The sequence below is a fragment of the Triplophysa rosa genome, linkage group LG23 (genome assembly GCF_024868665.1).
Source record: "Triplophysa rosa linkage group LG23, Trosa_1v2, whole genome shotgun sequence".
NCBI classification, from domain to species: domain Eukaryota; kingdom Metazoa; phylum Chordata; class Actinopteri; order Cypriniformes; family Nemacheilidae; genus Triplophysa; species Triplophysa rosa.
In genome coordinates, this window is record NC_079912.1 from 10,739,095 (window position 1) to 10,762,149 (window position 23,055).

At 38.1% G+C, this 23,055-nt stretch overlaps 1 protein-coding gene across 7 annotated transcripts in view; it reads right to left on the reverse strand.

The window, feature by feature from the left end:
• si:ch211-285f17.1 (sickle tail protein) overlaps window positions 1-23,055 on the reverse strand; it is a 103,277-nt gene that overhangs the window by 56,033 nt on the left and 24,189 nt on the right. The window contains exon 1 of one of the 7 annotated variants that reach the window (XM_057322265.1): window positions 9,686-9,815. The exons of the other annotated variants lie outside the window; for them this stretch is intronic. The gene's annotated coding sequence lies outside the window, so the exon portion shown is untranslated. Of the gene's footprint in view, window positions 1-9,685; window positions 9,816-23,055 lie in introns of those variants that run through there. 7 annotated transcript variants of the gene reach the window in all.

Below are 23,055 nucleotides of genomic sequence, written 5' to 3' on the forward strand. Positions count from 1 at the left end.
ATCTAGAAATATTTGCAATAATGTTTTTGTGCTTTCTGTACAGCCTGTTCTCAGCCAACACTGGTGTGCATTCATTTAGATAAGATATCATCATGTAAAACACAACTGTGAATGGTCGCTTTACATGTCAATCAAACAAAATTTGTTTTCTTTCTAGCACCCTCTAGTGTTGAACTGCGCATGCATCTGGTAAAGTAATTTCTACTGTATAGACGTCATATCTTGTTTTCTAGCATAATCAGATATTCTGAACAATATCTATTGAATAACACAATTGTTCACCATCTTAAAAACATAATTGCTATTATGTAGACAAAGAACGAACACTGACTGTGTATCACATTATAGAGAAAAATACACTGGAGGTCAAACGGAAAACATGAGGGTTAAAAAGATAGAAAGATGCAAGAACCGAAGAGGGGAAAGAAAGATTCTGCAAGAAAGAAAGAACTGCAAGTGTTTGGATTTGCTGTCCATGACATCATCCCTGCTAGGCCGCCTCCCAGTTTTACGATGTCATCAGCAGTGAGGCATGTCAGTGCTGTAATGCAGCAAGACCCCAGCTACACACACAAGATCACAAGGCAGAAAGACATCAGGAAGGACAAGGCTTGCAAGAATTAAGTCAAAGAAACGTTAGAAAATGTCCATGTGTTCAAAGATCAAGATCAATTAAAGATCAAAGATTAAGTTGCTTTGGATAAAAGCGTCTGCCAAATGCATAAATGTAAATGTAAAGATCACTGTCCCCAATCCAGATTCACATCCTTTCACATCCTAATCCGGTTTCCTCCCAATCCAGATTAAGTGTCTGTGAACTCACAGCCAGTGAGGAGTGCAGCAGTGTACTTAATTTAAAACACATCATCTCTTAATTCCCATGTGATGCAAATCTGATTTACACAAATATCAAAATCATCATGAGATTACGAGTCATGAAACACATATTTTATATATTAAACTGAATCATGGCATTTTTACAGAACGATAAATAACCAAAACATTTTTTAAGGACGAACGCTATCTTTACTGGATTATTTTAAAATGTATGCATTTGTTTGTTTGAAAGAAAAAATTGTGTGCAGTATGTTTTTATTTATCTAAATAAACAGGTGCATAACCACACAGTGTATTACAGTACAATAAGAACTGTAAGTCATTTGGATGTGTATTAAATGCCATTTGCTCGATGTCACCCGGTATGAAAAGTGTTTGGATCAAAAAGCCTGAGATGAGATCGCTAGTGAAAAGGCTTCTGTTTAGCATTTATATACAAATTGTTTCTTTACAAATCATCAGCATAACCTTATTTATAATTTAATGGTAAATTCAAGCTAAATATTAGAATGTCATAATATTAGTATCTGCCTTTTGCTTTTAAAAACAGCATGCACTCAAACTGGAAACCCCCGGTCTCACACTCCACACTGACCCCCTCTCTACACAGCCATCAAGACCCCCATCAACCTCCCTCTCCTCCCCTTCTGCAGATCAGTGAAGATCATGTGCGTCAGGTCTTTAGGAAACAAATAGAAGGAAAGCACCAGGCCCAGACGGTGTTTCCCCAGTCTGTCTGAAATCCTGTGCTGACCAGCTTGCTCCATTTTTTCACAGATCTTCAACAGATCACTGGAGCTGTGCAAAGTCCCTTGCTGCTTCAAACGCTCCACCATTATTCCCATCCCAAAGAAATTCAAAATCACAGGACTTAATGATTACAGACCTGTTGCCTTAACATTCATTTGAAAGACGGGTGTTGGCTTACCTGAAAGACATTACTGGACCTTTACTGGACCCCCTGCAGTTTGCTTACCGAGCAAACAGGCCTGTGGATGATGCAGTCAACATGATACTGCATTATTCCCTACGTCATCCGGATAGACCAGGAAAAAATGCAAGGATCCTGTTTGTGGACTTCAGTTCAGTCTTTAACACCATCGTCCCAACACTCCTCCAGACCAAACTAACCCAGCTCTCTGTTCCTAGTTCTGTCTGTCAATGGATCACCAGCTTTCAGACAGACAGGCAGCAGCTAGTTAGAATTGGTAAATTCACATCCAACAGCCATACCATCAGCACTGGTGCACCCCAGGGATGTGTGCTCTCCCCACTGCTTTTCTCCCTGTACACCAATGACTGCACCTCTACTGACCCCTCTGTCAAGCTCCTGAAGTTCGCAGACGACACTACAGTTATTGGCCTCATTTAGGACGGTGACGAGTCTACTTACAGAAGTGAGGTTGAGCAGCTGGCTGTCTGGTGCAGTCATAACAACCTGGAGCTGAACGTGCTCAAAACAGTGGAGATGATAGTTGACTTTAGGAGAAACACCCCGGCACTCCCCCCACTCATAACTACTTATATTTTATTTAATTTAAGTTCATATTAATTTATATTACTATTTTATCGTATAATAATTGTATTAAATAAACAATTTGTTGAATGGATCGTGTAGTTTGGTCGCATTTAATGAAACCGTATGGTACATTGACATCTAGCGGTTGAGCTTGGTATCACAGTCTAAATTCAAAATATTGGAATATTATGAAGTTTAGCCAAGTAACGGTTCATCTCGGTTTCTTTTGCTTGTTATCAGAAATAATCTACATGCACTCTATTGTTTGTGAATGTGTACCGGAAGTTAAGGGCTGTCCACGAACGCACGTAAGCACAGTTACGTTTGTTTATGAAATTGTCTATAAAATATACAAAATCTTTCATTTCCCCTTTACAATTTATGAGGTCACAAAGATCTCTCTTATGTTGTAGTTTGTTGTTTGTCTACTGCTTGACAATTCTGGCTTTGGAAGAGGAAGACCTGAGGTAAACTTCCATTTGAGGAATGAGGACTGATGGTGGAATGCATGAAAACATTTGAGGAACGGGGCGGAGGACTCGCTGGGTGTCCTGCTTCTACTTTCATTGTTTATATTTTCCTGAAGCTTTGCCTCTTCCTTCCATTCAGAAGTCACCCGGAATATCGCGTGACCTTAAGACTGAAGACCCCAAAAACCCTCTCAGACCCAGAAATAACCACCAGCTTATCAACCCATGAGTCTTGAGAATTTGTAAACAAGGAACAAATGAGACTCGGAATTGTGTGCAAGTATACGCGAAATGTTTGTTAAAATACAACAGCCTTAAAGAACCAGTTCACCCAAAATAGAAAATTCTGTCATTATTTACTCACCCAATTTCTTTGCTACATGAACACAGAGAAAAATATTAGAAAGAATGTTAGCAATTTTCAGTTCTGGGACACCATCCACTACCATAGTAGGAAAAAAAGATTGTATTTATTTTGTTCTGTTGGACACAAAATTAGATATTTTGAAGAATTTAGGAAAATAAACAGTTCTCGGGCACCTTTGACCACCATTTAATTTTTCCTACTATGGTAGTCGATGTTCCAGAACTGAAAATTACTAACATTCTTCCAAATATCTTTCTCTGTGTTCATCAGAACAAAGTAATCTACAGAGGTATGAAATTACACGAGGGTAAATGAACCATTTCACTTGAGGAGGAGAAAACAGACAGAAAGAGAGAGAAATGAAGATGTGCTTACACATGCAGCAGCTGCCGGACTCTCAAAGTGCCAAAAGACAAGTGTGGGGTGTCAAAAAACAGGGTGGACAGGTGTCGAAAATTTTTCATCAACCTTCTGTCAAAGTCATATCACACAACGTTATACAACATCAGGTCACTGTGATCGTGAGATGTCAGAATGTCAAAAAATATCTAATGAACAACAGATGGGAAAAGAGAATAGCGCTTTTGGTCTTAAGACAAAGATTTTTTCTTCTGTGAAACATTGTAATTTTTTAATTTTGGGTGTTCCACTGAATGCTTTTGACAAAAAAGATTTCAAAAACCAATATGCTGATCTGAACCTATAATGCAACATCAAAGACATTTTTAATATCCACATAACCATAGAAGCAACTCAACATCTCAAAATGAACTTTTCTGTATCACTAAATCATTGAATAACTTTTTTGTTTTAGATGTGAATAAAGTTTTGCAAAACAGTATTGGGTTGTGCATTAATGTTCACTTGAATTTTCAATTCAGTTCTAAATGTTGTGTTGTTTGCATTTTGCTTTATGTTTATGTATTGTTATAAAAGGATGAAAGAGGAAGTGCTTCTGGATCAGTGTTGTTTATATCATGCAAAATGGCCTTTAATTCCAAGAATGAACATTTCATCACTGTATAAACATATCCACCACCCCACAACATAGACTAAACCTACTTATCTGACCATATCCAAGGACAGACACAGGAAACATTACCAGTAAATAAACTCTATTTTCTGTTGTATAGTGTCTCAAACTGAAGTTATTCGACAAACGCATTCATCCCTTCAATTTTCACCTACTTCATTCAACTGCCTGCAAAACATATTTACGGTCCAGACGCATTCCAGTCGCATGAAAACGAATAATCACATAACCACAGCCAAACAGGCATTATGGAAAATTAGCCCTGAACGCAGCCATTTAAAAATATCTCTTGAATGAAGAAAAAACATCTGATTATAAAACAGTAGACGATAAGACGTGATTAACATATGGCCAGAGCAGATAAATGAGGAAAAACGAAAAATGAGCGAGAAAGAGTGAGATGACATAAAAGCTCGAAAAAGGTCCTGACTGTAGAAAGGAGAAAAAATGCAGTTAGCAGGTTTTCATCCCCATTTATTAAGATTAGCCATGTTTAATACCCAAAGACTTACTAAAGACCAAAGATAATTAACTACTCAATATATACACACACTCTTGTCCAGCTGGGATGAAAAGAAAACATGTCTGATTAATCTGTGATTATAAAATGAAGGTCATTCAGACACGAGGATTATAGGAATGTTCCATGAACCCTTAATAATGATGGAATAACTGAATTTTTCGGTGCTCTCTTGTACAAGACAAGAACTCAGTATAAGAACTTAGGTATTTGCTAATGGTTGACATAGTTTTTAAATAGTTTTTGTATCATTGGAAAATTGGAAGTACTGCAATTATCTATCTATATTATATTCTGGTCCCACGTTATGCCTCAACTCCACTCTACAATCTTTTTAACGTTAATTTTTAAAGAAATATTGGGTTTAAAATACAAAATGAGTTTAATATTACAAATTAAATGATAGTATGAGCAGTAGAAGAAGTTATGTTTGTTCAAGAAAGCGCCACTAAAAGTACATGACACCTGTCAGGTTGCGATTCACCATCATGTTGCTGTTATCTGTTTGGCATGTCAGTTAAATCAGCCTCTGGTCTGATGTCAGTTAATATCCACTGACTCTGTTTCAGGCTGGGTGTCATCTATCCTTCATTGCCTCAGTGGTTCCCATGGCAATAGGGTGCCCGTGATTGCAGTTGTAGAAAATATTACGGGCATCCCGATGCATAACTATGTGGGGATGTGACAGGTATGGGGGCAAATGGATGATGTCTTAGAAGAGCATGAAATCTTTGATCTCAAATGTACTGGATAACAATAAACAAAGTATAAACTTTATATTTTGTTAACTGTGTTAAAGGGACAGTACACCCAAAAATGATCATTATTCTTGTCATACCAAACCTGTATGACTCTACAAAACACAAAAGAAGATATTTTGAAGAATGTTGCTAACCATTCGCCCCATTGACTTTCATTGTATGGACACAACTGAGACATTTCTCAAAATATCTTCTTTTGTGTTTCACAAAAGAAAGCGTCATACACATTTAAACAACATTAGAGTGACAGAATTATCATTTTTGAGTGAACTATCCCTTTAATTCAGCCATTAATAAGCTGTATTTACTTTTTTAAACAGCTCTCTTTAATACTTGATTCTGATTCGTCATTCGCAGAATCCTGCGGACAACTCTTGTATAACTGTTGGCGCCAACATATTTCCTACATATCTGTGTTAGTTTTATGTCTCTCGTATAACTCCAGTCTCACATATTAAAATTCACCTGCCCCACGTTGGGGTCCCGCTCACCCTGTCTGGTTTATTTGTGTCAATGACCGCCTGACCGTACGTTATGCTATATATGTGCTTCTGAAGTTAACAAGCAACCACACCACTTTACATTCAAAACAACACATCCTCATAAACACCACTAAGTCCAACACAGTACATAAAAACAGATACACAACCCATAAGCTCTCCATATTCCATGTCTCAATGGGAATTTAACTTTACTTCTCAGCATATTCCATCTCACAGCAAGCCTCAGACAAACCATGGAAGAATGACGTAAAAATCACCACTCTGGCATCCATATTCAGATCATGAAAGAGCAAAATCAAAAACCATCCATTCATTCAACCATCCTTTTATGTAGTGAACTATAAAGAAAAGGCTTTAAGAAGCTCTACACAGGCCAGGCGAGTCAGCAGGTCAGGCTTATGTAAGTTGTGGGTAGCCTCATTCCTCACCACGTTGTGAGGTAATGAAAGTGTTGGGCCGTCACTTTACCAGCCTCACTCGGGAGAAAGAGACATAAAGAGAGAGAAGGGTTTAAAGCTAATGTTATTTATTATAAGTTAAAATACTTTCATCCCATATTTGCATTTAGTCAACTATTAAGTTACTTGTAGGCCTTGTAGGGCAGGACCATCTATTTTTCCAACCAATAAGAAAGTCTTGTTATTTTCTGCAATTTCATTTGATGATGCCATTAGGGCAGAAATGGATACACTTCAGCTTTAAAGGGATACTTCGCCCAAAGATGAAAATTCTGTCATCATTTACTCACCTTCGAGTTGTTCCAAATCTGTATAAATGTCTTTGTTCTGATGAACACGGAGAAAGATATTTGGAAGAATGCTTATGACCAGACAGGTTTCCCCCCCATTGACTAACATAGCAGGAAAAAATACAATAGTAGTCAAAAGTGCCCCAGAAATGTTTGCAGTCCTACATTCCTCAAAATGTCTTTTGTGTTCAACAGAACAAAAATATAAGTATTTTTTCCTATGGGAGTCAATGATCTGTTTGGTTACAAGCATTCTTCCAAATATCTTTCTCTGTGTTCATCAGAACAAAGAAATTCATACAGTTTTGGAACAACTTGAAGGTGAGTAAATGATGATAGAATTTTCATTTTTGGGTGAAGTATCCCTTTAAGATTTAACAATTTTCTTATGTAACTAGTATATCCCATCTTGAAGCAGCCAGTTATTGTATTATTGTTACCAGTTATTATTATCAAGCCAGCATCTTTAGAACACCAGGAAAGCCTTCAGTTATTCTTACATATAAGTTATTTTTTAAGTCTTGCTGAGGTTTTGATTATAAAAAAAGGTTGAAGAAAAACACTTTCCTTCAAAGGAGAGCCGGATTAGAAAAGTGTCGAGGAACCTTTGAGGAAGTTGGTTAAACGCAGGCGATTCAATTAGCGATTAGTTCGTATCTCTCTGCCAGACTTATAAAAGGGGCATGTGCTCCCAGACAGGATTAATATTTAATGCTAAAGCCTCCGCCAAGATGGTGCTACAGGTGCAGTTCTGTGTCCAAGAACAGAGGAGGGACGCTGATATCGCAATCAGAATCAAACAGCAAAGGCTGAAAGAAAATTACCACTCTGCTGAGTGTGAGAGGTTAAGTCCATCTCAATCGGACTGGGTGTTTCATCCGAGACTTGCAGATGATTTGGCGATTTATTTGCAATGACATCATGTTTAGTGCTTCTGAGTTTTATTCTTAAAAACTGCTGACACACAGTCTTATCAATAATTGGAGGCTGGGATTTGAAACTGCAGGAATAAAAAAAAAAAATTGTTGATCATTTATTCACCCTCATGTCATTGCAAATCTGTATTACGTTCCCTTTTTCTGCAGAACACATTTCCACTGTATGGACACAAAACCACTGAGACATTTCTCAAAATATCTTCTTTCTTGTTCCACACAGGAAAAGTCAAAAGTTTATTCATGAGGGTGAATAAATTATAACAGAATTTTTATTTCGGGTAAACTATCCTTGAAATATAGCTTTCATGTCACCAAGGTAATTATAAAGACCAAGAAATATGGATCACACTAATAAGTTATATGACTCTATAAAATATATCTAAGGTTGAAAATGATAAATAAAATTGAGAATGTAAACTGAAACAAATCTGAACATTTGTAGGTTTACTACTTGATTTTTGGAAAGAAAATGTAAAACAGATACTGCATGCTCTGTCCATACTCCAGGCCTCTTATAGATCTTTCCCTAAATTCTAGATCCTGAGAAACCCCCACACACACATTCAGAGGTTTCCTCATCATAAAACTCCAGTTCCAGCTATCAGCACTAATGGTTTGAACTCAAATTTATATCCCAACATCTCTGGACCAAACAACCTTGAGAGGAAAGCTTTGATATTTCTTCCAGACCGTGAATGGGATACGGCCCAATACCTCCAGACGCAAATCCGCTTAAACAGCATGCAGGGAAAAACTTGGAAAAGTTGTCACAACCAAAAAGGATTCTGGCTGCCGACCGGAAAGCTGACAGAGCTATGAAACCAATGAAACGCAGTTTGAATTTCGTTCGATTGTAAATATCGTTAACAGCAGCAAAATAATTCATAATAGACAGGCGTGGAATGGGATTCCATGAGAGAGTCGTAAAACAACTTTACACTCGCACACATTTATGGAAAGACTAATAAATAACCGCAATATGCCAATGATGGTTCAAATTGGATGCCAAGTGCTTGGTTAGTGGAAATTGTTGGTAGAGATGTGTTCCCATGGCTCAAATAATAGAGCACTACATGAGCAATGTAAATCTCAAGGGTTTGATTCTCAAACTTAAAAAACATTATTGGCTTGTTGCATCTCAATAATTTGGCTCAGGTATAGTTTGGTATATTTTACAAATGCCTGTTTCTGCAATTAAACCTCAACTGAGCCAATTAAAAATATTCAGATGATGTCACAAGAAAATTATGACTTTATAGCTCTCAATTTGTTTTTCCAGTGAAAGTTAGTGAAAGTTCCAGTGAATAAGTGTCTGCCGAACGCATGAGTACGTAACTGAATATGTAGATAAAATGTCACCGCACAACTGAAATGTACACCTTTGTATGTATAATAAAGTTGTAAAGCTGGAGAAAAAAGCTTTTCTTTCTCTCAAGCTATACCACAACGTTTGGTCAAAGCTGAACTTCCATCATCACAATTTCAAAACATAGAAAAAAGCACCATGAGGCACATTCAATTTTTAATGATTTCATTAGGGAGCGTCTCAAAAGATCCCTGACAGAAAGAGTCCAACATGATGCATCATAATGCATCTCAAACTCATTTAAGGTCACTCAAGAGACCCCCAATGTCCTCAAAATCCCTTCATATCATCACAGACACCACCGCACCGTTTCCCTCGAGCAACAAATGACCATAAGTAGCGATAGCCCCTATAAACTATCAAGCCCTCTGATGTCATTAAATAACAAACACAGGGGGGGTGACTATAAACCTTGTTTAAAGTAATGGATACGACACAGTGTTCTCGCTGCGCAGTCTGCATTTGTGTTTTAATTGAGCTCTAAACATGTCTCAAGAGCTACTGAAACTCAAAACAGAGGTTTTTAATATGTCATGGCAGGCAGAGGAGCTGAACAGTGTTTGTTTTATGCCTTTACATCTGTTTAAGCGTGAAGAAGAAAGATTGAGAGTCATATTACTCACCCTATTTGTTCTGTCGCGGATTATACATCCAAACAACCACCCAAGCGTGAATGAGCGATCGAGAGAGACTGAAACTTTTTTTCCTGCTGCCGTTCTCCAAACCCTCTCTCGCTTTGACACTTCCTGCGCCGTCCCTTTACACCAACTTAAATCACTCCCCCAGACTCAGCCCAGGAGCATTGTTTAGACAGGACGTGTTGTGTGCATGTGTGTGTTTGCCGCAATGAATACGGTTGTTGTAACTCTCTTGGCACTCCTTTGAGTCTGGCACACCTCAATGCAAAGAGAAAAGAGGGGAATAAGAAGCGAAAGAGGGCAATGAAAAGGAAGACATGTGTGACTGAGAGAGAAAGCAGAACTGCTGATGAAGAGAAAGCTGAAGGAGAATCCTTTAAGCTAAAGGAAAACATGTGGAGGACTTCCTGTGGAGGACCCCGCTGCGGCACAGCCTTGAGGGTCGTGTGTGTGTCTGTGAATTTGAAGCTTGCTCTCAAAATCCCTCAGTTTGCTGTTAAAATGGGAGCCAGATAACGGTCCTCAGTGAGGTTGAAGGGAGTTAAGGTTCAAAGTGTCTCCAAAACATGTTTGAGGTGTTTAAAGGGACAGTTCAGCCAAAAATGACAGCTTTGTCAAAATGTATCATCATTTATTGCGCAACACTGAGCAAGTTATTTCTAGCAGATGTAGCTCGTTTTCTTCTTGTATAATCAAAGCGAATGGTGATATGGCTTACGTTTATGCATTTAGCAGATGATTTTATCCCAACGCCATGCAGTGCATTTAAGGTATACAGTTTATTAGTATCTAGGGTCATTGAGATCAAACTCGCAACCTTTGCATTTCAAATGTCACAGGAAAATTCAGGAAAATCGATTCCAACTGGAATATAGTGTGGTTGTTTGGTTGCTCTTATGGTGCTCTTATAGTGAAGCTCAGACCTAGTCCCTATTCACGTTAGCTACAGAACTTTCTTTAAAATTCAAAAAGGAGTTGCAATACCAAAATCTTTTTTAGATGAACTACCCCCTTAAATGCATGTGCATGTATACAGCATACATACTGTATGTGTGAATATGGAAGTGCTCGAGCCCATTTATTGGCAGACAAATAGAAAGTGGGAGGATTCAAGAAGGAATAAGGGACGGTCTTATGTCTTACGAAAGAAATACATAACTGTCACTAGTTATCTGCAAGACTTACAACACCCTATAGATGCCGCGCAGATGCGCACACACGCACGCACACACACACACACACACACATGTCTGGTTTACTATCTCCGTGGGGACAGTCCATAGGAGTAATGTTTTTTATACTGTACAAACTGTATATTCTATCCCCTACCCCTAACCCTACCCCTAAACCTAAAGATCATAGAAAACTTTTGCATTTTTAGATTTTTTAAAAATATTGTTCTGTACAGTTTATAAGACTTTTTGCCCATGGGGACCTCAATTTTGGTCCCCACGGTGACACGAGTCCCCATGTGTTGGTGTGCATTCATGTTTAGGTCCCCACCGGGATATACAAACATGAACACACACACACACACATGCTGGGTTTCCATGTTTTATGGGGACATTCCATAGACGCAATGGTTTTTATACTGTACAAACTGTATATCATATTCCCTACCCCTAACCCACCCCTAACCCTAACAATCACACACAACTGTCTGCTCTTTGAGATTTCCAAAAAAGTTAATTCTGTATGATTTATAAGCTTGTTTCCTCATGGGGGCCATAAAATGTCCCTACAAGGACAAGGATTTTGGATATTGCCATCTTTGTGGGGACATTTTGTCCCCATACCGTAGGGTTTACCCTTCCCACACGCACACACACACGTTAAAACCAGGACCAGTAAAATGTCCTCACAAGTGGGTTGTAATGTAGTTCACAGCGTTACTGAAGACTGAAGGCAAAGAACACGGACACACTTGAGCCTAGATGCAACAAGTCATCTGGACATCAATGCTTGCATAGCGTACACCTATCCAAACAAAACACACAAAAAAACAAAGAAAAAGTGTTTGGGGACTCATATTTAGTTACACTCAAATATTATCCTTATTAAAGGATGATTTAAAGTATAACCACAGACTCGTAAGTGTTCTGAAAAATATTTGTTTTGTACTGCAGTAGTCAAGAACATGTCACAAGAGTAGCTAAGAGAAAACTTGTTTACAAAACACACACACACACACACACACACACACACACACACACACACACACACACACACACACACACACACACACACACAGAATGCTCTCTGAACCACACAATGTTTTATTCTCTTTATTCTGGTGATAAGCTGAGAGCCATGTGGGTTTGTCTGTGATGTGTATGCCTACACAGTCTAGGTTAACACTTCATTGTGAGTATGTGTAGCTGTATATATATTCCATTAAAGGAATGACATACTGTATAAAACATATTGTCCAGTATGCCATAGTTTAAAATACACAAGCGTACACACATACTTATCTTTCTTTAATAAACAATTCTTACTTATACATGTAGTGCTGAGTCAATGTAATGATACCATTAGTCGCTCAGAGCAACTATTAAAGTTTTCATTTAGTTTCTCTGTAAAGAAGCAATGAAAGTGACAAATGGGACGCATTGCAGTGTTTCTGTGTGGCTGTGAAGTTCAGACGGCACTGTGTTTCATTGGTTATTATAAGTTGCAGAAGGGTCCTCAAGAGCGCCCCCTTGGTGGCCCCATGCGCCCTTGATGGCAAGAGTGCCACAAATGCCCCATTAGAAGCCAGAGAACAGACAATAAAGAGAGAGAGAGAGAGAGAGAGAGAGAGAGAGAGAGAGAGAGATAAGAATGCGATGATATACTGTTTTTTTTCCATAGCGGTTATAAAATCAGTAAAAGAATCTAGACTGTTAAACAAGCCCAGGATTTAAAAGCATGTGATGTTCGGAAATGAAGGCTAACCTCAAATGTTACAACCCCTTCCAGTTAATTCACAGAGACGTGAATTCAGATGAACTTCAACAGTTTTTTCCATTCCAAGTCAAAATATCACATTACTGCAGGCTACAGAAGTTAAAGAGCTGACAGGAAAAGAGAAACAAAACAACATCGACAACATTTCAGAAGAGATCTGATAGCCCTTAGATTAACTATAATGCTCAGATTTTGAGTTTTTCCTTTAATTACGTTCAACATTCCAGGATCCGCTGTGTCTCCTTGAGGCTGAAGGAATTCCGAGTCAGGAGCGAGATGATTGGTCTGGCTGTCTGACAGATGATTTCATAATCGCTGAACTCATTCCATTTCCTGACTCCTGATTACGGGGACGTTTATCTAATTTTAATATGCGGCGAGACAGCTATACTAGTGAGACAAAAATGAGAAACTGGCTTCTCTTTGTGCATTCGCTTGCACATCACCATCGGGCAACTCCGTTAAATGTCTGTTTAAAACAGAGTTCCCAAAAATGGTAAAAGTGTCCCGAATGCCTTAAATGTGACGTCCCCAGCCTGAAATAAGGATGATCGCCTCTGAAAGAAACGCCTCAATATCACATTATATATGGCAGACGTGAAGGTGCACACTTACTCTGCTTTATTTTGTTCCATAAAAATTGAAAGTGAAATTATTTGAAATGTGATTATTTGAAATTATTTAAAAAAGTGAAATTATTTGTTGCGTGTGTATGTGGTGAACCCAAAAGGAAATACCTCAGTAATACTGTTTAACTCTTGTCTACATAAAATTCCCAAAACAGTTGAAAAAGATGGGGAATAAAACAGTAAATGAGAAAACTGGAAAAGATATTAAGAATTTTGCAAGCTTTATTTATATCATTACATTCAATATTATAATTATATTAATAGTATTAGTAATATAAAAATAATATTGATGATTAATGTATAAATTAACAGATGAATTTATTAATTATTTAACATGTTTTAATGTATTGCTAGTGATGTTGTTTCATAAAAACAAAAACCTTCAAACTGCACACTATAGTATTTACTTGTAGTAAACTGTACTAAAATCCCTTACGAAAATTAACCATGGTTTTACTGCAGTTAAAACCTACAAGTCACGGTTACTGTAGTAAAACCATGGTTTTGCCAATGGTAATTTATACTCCAAAAAACATTTATTATAAAAACGTAATCTTCGTAAGGTTTCTTTGTTTTGATTTCTAAATACTATAGTGTTTTGTAGTATTTACTATAGCAGTGGTTCTAAAACTTTTTGACACCTAGGCCCCCTATTCTATTCAACAAAATTCAAAGGGTCCCCTCCTACTAACAAACTCAAAATTTCTGGATTATGTGGGAAAACATTTATTCATTATAAAAATGTCCAAACCATAAGAAATATCATGTTTTTATGATTTTAAATGTATTTCAATGCTCATTTTGTCTAATTTTAAAACATTAATCATCTTGAGGCCCCCTTGAAAGTCAGCTGGGGGCCCCTTGTGGGCCACGCCCCTGTGTGAGAACTAGTGTATAGGATACTATAGTTTACTGCTCCTATAGTAATTATACTATACTATAGTTTAATTTCTTTAGCATAGTATATAACACTACACTACAATTTACTATAGTAAATAAATTTAAGTAAATATTGTAGTATACAGGTACAATAGTATTGTTCCATGTGAATGTATGTTACTTTTTTTTGTCACAGTTAGGACATTTTAGCCCCGAAAATACCCCTTAACTCACAAATTTATGGATTCATACACAGAGAACAGATTGTGTAGTTATTTCTGTGGCATTGTGACATACAGTTCAAACAACAGCCAACTATAAGCCTCAAAGTTATATATACAGTATACATATCTATGACGTTACTTCTCCGGTAAACCATATTAAAGCATAATAAGATGACTTATAAAAGAAACACTGACCAGGCATATGTGACTCATGGGTTTATAAACTATAAAAATGAAGCAGCTTGTCATAATTAATCTGCCCTGTAGACTCAATTTCTTAATTACCTAATGGCATGAGTGCACACACACACACGCTAGGTCAGAAAAACAATATCTGTCTGAACAAGTAAAGATTCCTCATCCTAACAGCCAAACACACACAACTTGACGGTCATTGAGTTTTTTCTTCAGTTGATGATGACTCATTTTTGACGATCATGAATCTACATGCCATCTTACAACACTGAAGTTCTGAAGTTAACAACAGCACGGTGCAACTAAGGTCAGATAAATCAGATAAATGATAAATCAGATAAATCAGACATCAAGAACATCTTAAAGCCACCAATCATCCACACATAGATTGCGTTGACTTAGCATCATCTTTTAGCTTCATGACTCGATGTGTCCAACACATGACTGTTCACATGTCCATTATCACAGCTGTACTATAAGAGGATCCAGTCGGAACCTGCATGTCCCACATGGGCACCATGGCTTAACACATCTGCACTTACCAGTAGGCCACAAGTCCTATTGTCCATGCATTGAATTTCGAAGGGCTCATCCATATGCCCTAAGCCTTTGTGCCCGGAGTGAGCGCTTCAAGGGTTGAAGGGTGTAGGGGGCCAAACAGTGCCATTTCTTGAAGTGCCCTTCTGCATCATCATCCTGTGCACATAAGGAGGCACCGTTTCATACAAGGAATCTGCGCAAAGAATCATGGGGGCCTGAAGTGTCCATCAGTTGTACCCTTCGAAATCCTTCATTCCGAAGGGCCCTTTGAAGTGGCCAGTTATGAGCACTTCGGTTTGGAACGACCCTTCAATATGGCGGCCATGATGGTTTTCACTTCGAAGTGTCCTTAGGAAGGCGATACATCCCATTTGGAACGCACTGAGAATCTGTTTAATTTGAGGTTTCTAGTAAATCTGAAGGAAACTTTGTTAAGCCTGTTATAATTCAATGTGCATGCTTCATCTCTTTAGAAACCTTGGTCTTCCTTATTTTTTTCTGATTGCTCTATCCCCTTGTTTCTGCTTCACTAGCATCCTTTTCCCAGGCACTTGTCTAGCCATTAGATGCTGTGTCAGAGCGGAGGCCATACAAAAGAAAAAGAGTACACACACACACACACAGTGCCAACATTTCAGGAAACCCCTTAATCTTTTCATCCATGCTTTTAACCACTCTTTACTTTAAACAGTTTCTTTAGGAGAGGGTGTTCATTATGTGTGTGTGTGTGTGTGTGTAACCCTCTTGGCTGACCCTAATAAGCAACCACACACATCTTGCCTAAATAGACTTCAAACAGAGATGCTACTTTTAATCAGCTCTGAGAAAACTGGCACACAGCCTGATCAGAAAGAAAGAGAGAGCAAGAAAAAGAGGTCGAGAGATACAGAGAGACAGAAAGAAATTGGATTGAGTGGAAAGGCGAAAGAAAAGGGGAGGACAGCAGAAACGACAACAGAACAAAGAGGAGCCGACATGAGCTGGCACAATGTGAGAAACAGTCTAGCCAGTGTACTAGTTTAAGACTAAACTTATAATTTTCTGTCAGTGCCTTGTGTGCGGGCCTTTAACCTGTCAGAGCTCATAGCCTCATACGGGCCCATGTTTACTGTGGAAAGTTGGGTAGAGCACACATCTCGGGACATTTGAAAATGCTTAATGTTCAACTTTGCTTATTGCATTTATATTCTGCCATTATCAGGTCACCTGTATATATATAATGTATTTGTATTTAGCGTGATTCATATTTAATTTATAAACCATGGCTAAAGGGGTTGCATGCACCTCGCTTCATGCCGTGCCTAACAACTGAGAAAAGAGTATTTGTATGTTTTTTTTGTACCATTAATTCTAAAATATAAGGCCAGTGGATGCTCACTTTTCTAAATGTTAATTGAATTATACAGTGAAAATCCATTATTACATACAGTTTCTGGTAAAAAAAAAATGGTTAAAATGTGGTACTTGAAATAGCATCTTGCAGACCTCGAGCATCGAAGCAGATTCCCATCCAGAAATACTCACAATGGAAGGAAGGAAAAGTTTGTATCTATTTATAAAACAGTCAGTTCTGGTCTTTGATTCTGATTGGTTGAGCCAAGTTCTAAGCCGTTATAAAACACTCCGATTGACATAGCCTAAATATCACTTTATTTTATGAAACCTTGCTACGCATATGGAATAACCGTTTTATAAAACCAATAAGCGGGTTACAAGTGCATTTTATAACAGCTAAGGGCGTTGTGGCCGCTTTATTCTGCCACTGCAGATCTAGTGAAAACAAACAAAAAAGACATACAGAAAATCTAGCTCCTTAAAAGGTTCAGCTCATCCTTTTTTATACTGGTACATGCGCAAATGAACATCTGCAGTCTGTACAGAGAAACATTTCATTCGACTGTTGTGGTGGTAAGGAGGTGTGCAGATTTCATCACAAAGTCTGAATCAGAATCAGAAAGAGCTTTATTGCCAAGTATGTTTGCACATACAAGGAATTTGTTTTGGTGACAGGAGCATCCAGTACACAGAAACAGCAACAACAGTACACAGAGACCATAACACAATAGAATACAGTACACAATGATTTAAATAAGGGCCTATGGGTATACAAAAATAAAGAATACAATACAATAAACATAAGATAAAGATATAGAGAGTAAAGCTATGTGTGTATGTAAATATGTAGAAGTAAAAATAAGAATAGACTATTGTATGTACAAGGTATGTGCTATATACAGCAGAATGAAATATAATTTACAGAAAAAGTTGTATAAAAATAGATAGTGTATTATCTAGAGGATATCATTAATATTGCACTTAATTATTATTGCACAGAGTTATTAATTGCACGGTGGGTAAAAAAACATTTAACTGTTCAAGAGGTAGATGGCCTGAGGGAAGAAGCTGTTTTTGTGTCTGGTTGTTTTGGTGCTCAGTGCTCTGTAGCGCCGACCGGACGGCAGCATTGTGAAGAGATGATGGCTTGGATGTGAGAGGTCCAGGGGGATTTTCTGAGCCCTTTTCCTCACTCACCATTTATACAGTTCTTGGAGGGTGGGCAGGGGAGTACCAATGATCTTCTCAGCAGTCCCAACCGTCCTCTGTAGCCTTTGTGGCTGAGCCAAACCAGACAGTGATGGATGTGCAGAGGACAGACTCTATGACTGCTGAGTAAAACTGTTTTAACAGAGTTTGTGGTAGGTTGAACTTCTTCAGCTGATGTAAGAAGTACAACCTCTGCTGGGCGTTTTTAGCAATGGAGACAATGTGATTGTCCCACTTCAGGTTCTGAGAGATGGTGGTGCCCAGGAACCTGAATGACTCCACTGCTGCCACAGTGCTGTTCATGATGGTGAGAGGGGGGAGTGCAGGGGGGGTTTCTCCTTAAGTCCACAATCGTCTGCACTGTTTTAAGCGTGTTCAGCTGCAAGTTCTTATGACTGCACCAGACAGCCAGCTGCTCAACCTCCTGTCTGTACGCAGACTCATCACCATCCTGGATGAGGCCAATGAGTGTGGTGTCGTCTGCGAACTTCAGAAGTCTGACAGAAAAGTCGTGGGCAGTGCAGTCATTGGTGTACAGGGAGAAGAGCAGTGGGGAGAGAACGCACCCCTGGGGGGCGCCAGTGCTGATTGGTTCCCTGGGGGGTCCAGTAAGGGTTCTGTGATGTCCTTCACATAGGCCAGTACCAGTGATTTTGGGTTTCTTTGGGATGGGGATTATGGTGGAGCGCTCGAAACAGGAAGGAACTGTGCACAGCTCGTGATCTGTTGAAGATCTGTGAGAAGTGAAGGCCAGTTGATGATTACTTTTATGGTATTAATAAATCTGTACCATTTCTTAAAGGTCCGATGTGTAATTTTTGGGGAGGATCTATTCACAGAAATGCAATATAATATACATAACTTTGAGGTGGTATATATGACCTTACATAATGAAGCGTTATGTATGTATGACCTTAGAATGAGCTATTTCTACCTAAATACACCGCGGGTCCCCTTGCATGGAATTCACATGTTGTTTCTACAGTAGCCCTAAACGGACAAACTGCTCTACAGAGTGCATTTCATAAATACGTTATCTCCTTCACCAAAGAAGCAAAAATGTGACGATATCTTTGTCCTGTGTCAGCCTCCGTAGTGCTTCGATAGGAAGGGGTGTGGAGTGTGCCGTTGGTTGCAATTCGTAGCCTCACCGCTAGATGACGCTAAATTTCATACACTGGACCTTTAAAAAAAACCACATTTTTGCAAAAAAATCATAGCATACAAAAATCCGTCAATTATAATTTTCAACAACTGTACCAAATCCATCCAAAACTAGCATCATTCTTGTGTTTTCAAAATAGTCAACTACGCTAGCTGCTTTCACTTCAAAACAAAAATGTTCAATATGTAACAGAACATCAAGGTTAAAGTTTGCAAGGCATATAAACATAGTGACAGCGCTGCCGCTGCACCAACAGGGTTCCTACACATTTTCCATTTCGAAACTCCATACTTTTCCAGAATCAAACATACAGTCTTCCCTGAAGATTTTTCAGACCATATTTAACATATAAAAAAGATAGTTTTAAAAATCGACCTGTTTTACATGTATATTATTATAATATTTAGCCAAATAATCATTGGACTGTTATAGCTATACCTCATACAAATTAATCAACACCAAACCAAGACATGTTCAATGCACAAAATTTTATAATTGCAATTTAGTGCAATGTTACTAATTTGTCAAATTAAATAACTGTAAGCCTTCAACCCACAGCAACAGAAGGATTGGTGAAATATAATTCCTTAATGAACATGAAAAGAGAACAAAAAACCATTAACTTGGCTTCTTTCAAAATTTGACAATGTTCAATCCGGGCCGTATGCAGCATTTTAGAAATACCGGAAATGTTTTGGGGGGACATTTTAGAAATTTTCTTGAGCTACATATGTGCATTTTAGAACAATTGAGTGCAAATTAGAAGTCTTTTTATGTTTATTAGTGCTGAGTAAACACATGGCCAATTTATATTTTTATACAAATATTACCAGATTGAAATACAATCAATCTTTCAAGAGTATTTGGGTTTGGAATGACAAATGTAAGCGCTATTCATTTGACTTTTTGTGCAGCTACAGACCTAGACATCTAACTACAAAAGTTGCAGACACTTGTTTTTTTATAAAAAATTGTTATAATAATATAGAAAGAGAATTAAAGACCAAGAATTCATTGATGCGTTTGAAATATTTGCAAATAATATTGTTGTTTTAATAGACTAACCACAACCTATAAACGCACCTGACTCAAAGCCATGCAGTTTAGGATGAACTAGTGAAAGTCTGGTCATGTTTTTGTCTCGTTTCAACATTTTGTAGTTTATATTATTGGATATTACAATCGGCCGTTTAGTCAGGTTCATTATTTAAATGTTACTAGTAACTTCCGGGAACTATTGAGAGGCTCCATGAACCGCCATTGCTGTGAAAAAAACTGTTCCATTGGAGTCTCTCTCAATGGCTCTGTTGCTGCCTTCTGGATAACATCCAATCACAGCAAACAGTCCTCCAGCAGATTTGGCCTAGCGCTGATCTTTCGGCAGCGCTCGAAACATGCTCCTAACTTCATAAAAATATATTTATTATGAGAAATTCTTAATTTTATGTTTTAGAAAAACGGATAGGGAAATAGTCTGGAAACTCATAATTTTCTCCATACTCAATTTCCTTTTTTCCATACTAATCCAGACCTGGAAAACAATCAAATAAAAATCCATACTTTTCCAAAACGCGTAGGAACCCTGCACCAATTCTAAAGCATCTAGTCTATCTATATCTGTACAAGGTTCAAACGTTCAGCAGCAAATACTAATCATCTCAAGTCTGCAGTCTTCACGTATGACATGAGGCCTTAAGGCATGAATTCAGCTCTTAGGGATGTAAACAGCAACAATGACACCAGGTGCTGTTCTCTTCTCTCTCCAGCTGTCTCTGACTCATTACACCTCATACCAAAGTCACCACGTGACTGTCATGACCTCTACACCCTGTCAAGCTATATAGCACAAACAGAACATATATGTGTGCAAACACACACACACAACCTGTTGCCTCTTGCTTGATCAGTGACCACACTGTGTTAAATTGGTCTAAAAGGTGGACGTTGTGGGAAAGGGTGTCTCTCTCTTCTCCGTCTATCTCCTTCTTCCATATTTCATTTAATGCGGGTCTTTTGGATGATGACAACGGCATCCTGTAAGCCCTTTTCACATCCACTTTAGCGATTAAGCAGCATATGATCTCAACAGAAAGGATTCTGGAAAATTCCTGAAGTGGGAAAAAGAATCCTCTATTGACATTAGCTGCTTGCTTTTAGAGGAAAAATATCTCAAAACAGAATCATAAACCTCGCCACTCTTTCTCTCCCCTTTTCGGTCCTTCTTGCCAAACGGTGAATAATTACCAGATTCCATTTGCCGTTGAGTTAAAGCACTCAGGCACTTTTCATTAGCCGAGCTGGCTGGTGACCTGCAGATCAACTTCTGCCCACATGAATCTGTCTGAAGGAATAATAGACTGTTGGTCTGAGATTAATAGAGTGGCTACCAAGCACAAAATACCTTATTTAAGAAAGTAATTTGGTTACAATAAATCTGGGACAAGCCCATAGTGTCCATGTACTCCATGTCATCTTTGTTTCATTTGAAATGCTAAAAAAACGTAAATAGCTGATGGAAAAACTGTAATTCTCTGTACAGAATACAAGCTCTTTCTGGCTGTCAAACTGTAATGTCAGAGGAACCCAGGCAGAGAAGCGGTTCCAAGTGCAGTTTTAAAATTTAATGAAATATTACAGAACAAACACAAACCAAGATAATACACAGAACGAAGGCGGCACAAAAACAAAGCACGATACAAAGACTGACACCAAACAAAGGAAACACTAGGGCTTAAATACATAGAAACTAACAAGATACACCTGGAGGAACTAATTAACACTAAAAACTACAAAGGACTACAAAACATGGCACAGAACAGGAAGTAGCAGAAAAGTTCACCAACACAGGGGAAACACCGACTGGGATCGTGACACAAACTTAAAGGGATAGTTCACCCAAAAATGAACATTCTGTCATTATTTACTTATCCTCTGGTCCTGTATGATTTTCTTTCCTCTGCAGAACACAAAAGAAGATATTTTGAAGACTGTTGGTAACTGAACAACAGCGGTACCCATTGACTTGCATTGCTTTTGTCCACACAATGGAAGTCAGTGGGATCCAGTGTTGTTCGGTTACTAACATTTTTCAAAATATCCTCTTTTGTGTTCTGCAGAAGAAAGAAAGTCATAAAGGTTTAAAATGACAAGAGGGTGAGACGATGACAGAATTTTCATTTTTGGGTGAACTATCGTTTTAAAGTTTAAATAATCTTAGGTTTAAAAATGTACCGGAAAGCACCACTTTGGCAAAATTATTCTACGAAAACCCATAACGCCCAAATTTCATTTGTATTATACTGAAACTTTGTCCTTCGAGATTTGTCAAGCTAGATATGATTTCAAGTATTTTAAGGTTCTTTTTGTCATTAAGAGCTTCTTGACAGGGCCTGGGAAGTAAATGATGTCTAATATTGTAATCTTTTAGTGAGAAAAAAACTGAATGTCTCTTTAAAAACTTACTGGCATAGTAAATTCTGCTTCGGTGTCTTCAGTTTGGACAGCAATGGATTAAGCGTGTCCTTGCTTTTTAATCTTTTATAATCAGTGAGGATCAAGAGTTAATGAGCAGCGTCCATTCATTTAAACCCAGATCCATTGGAGATGCTGTCAATGAATGAGATCTTGCTTTTAATTACAAGAACTCGTCCCCGTCTGACACTTTACCAAATAATCGTTTATTCAATCATAGTTTATTCTTTGTTTGACCATTTTACTAAAGAACTACAACAAAAAAAAACTAATGACTACTTTGTTTAAGTCACACCATTTACAGATTTTCATCAAATCAGTTCTGATTAAATAGACCAAAACTATCTATAAAGAGTATTTTCACACTTTTGCTTTTTGTCCGGGTGAAAATGTCAAATTATTAGGTTGCACTATAGTAAAGTGTAACTAAAGTCGCTTACAGTAAATGAGTCCCACCGAAAAAAAAAAATCCATTTGAAATGTCAAACAGCATTATAGTGGTGTAATACATCAGCTATCCCATAATGCAACAGTGACATGTTGTGCTTCTCATGTCAGCAAATCTAAGAGCGATATGTCAAACACAACTATCATTATACCCATTCATAGTGTAGCACGGCAAAACTAAACAACGGTAGCTTGACATCCATCCAGCAAGCAACTAAAGATAAACTAAGTTTTGATGAGGTTAACTGGCTCTCTCTCTCTCCCCTACTCTCTCTCTAGCTCCCTCGTCCTCCCACCCTGCTTTCCCATAAC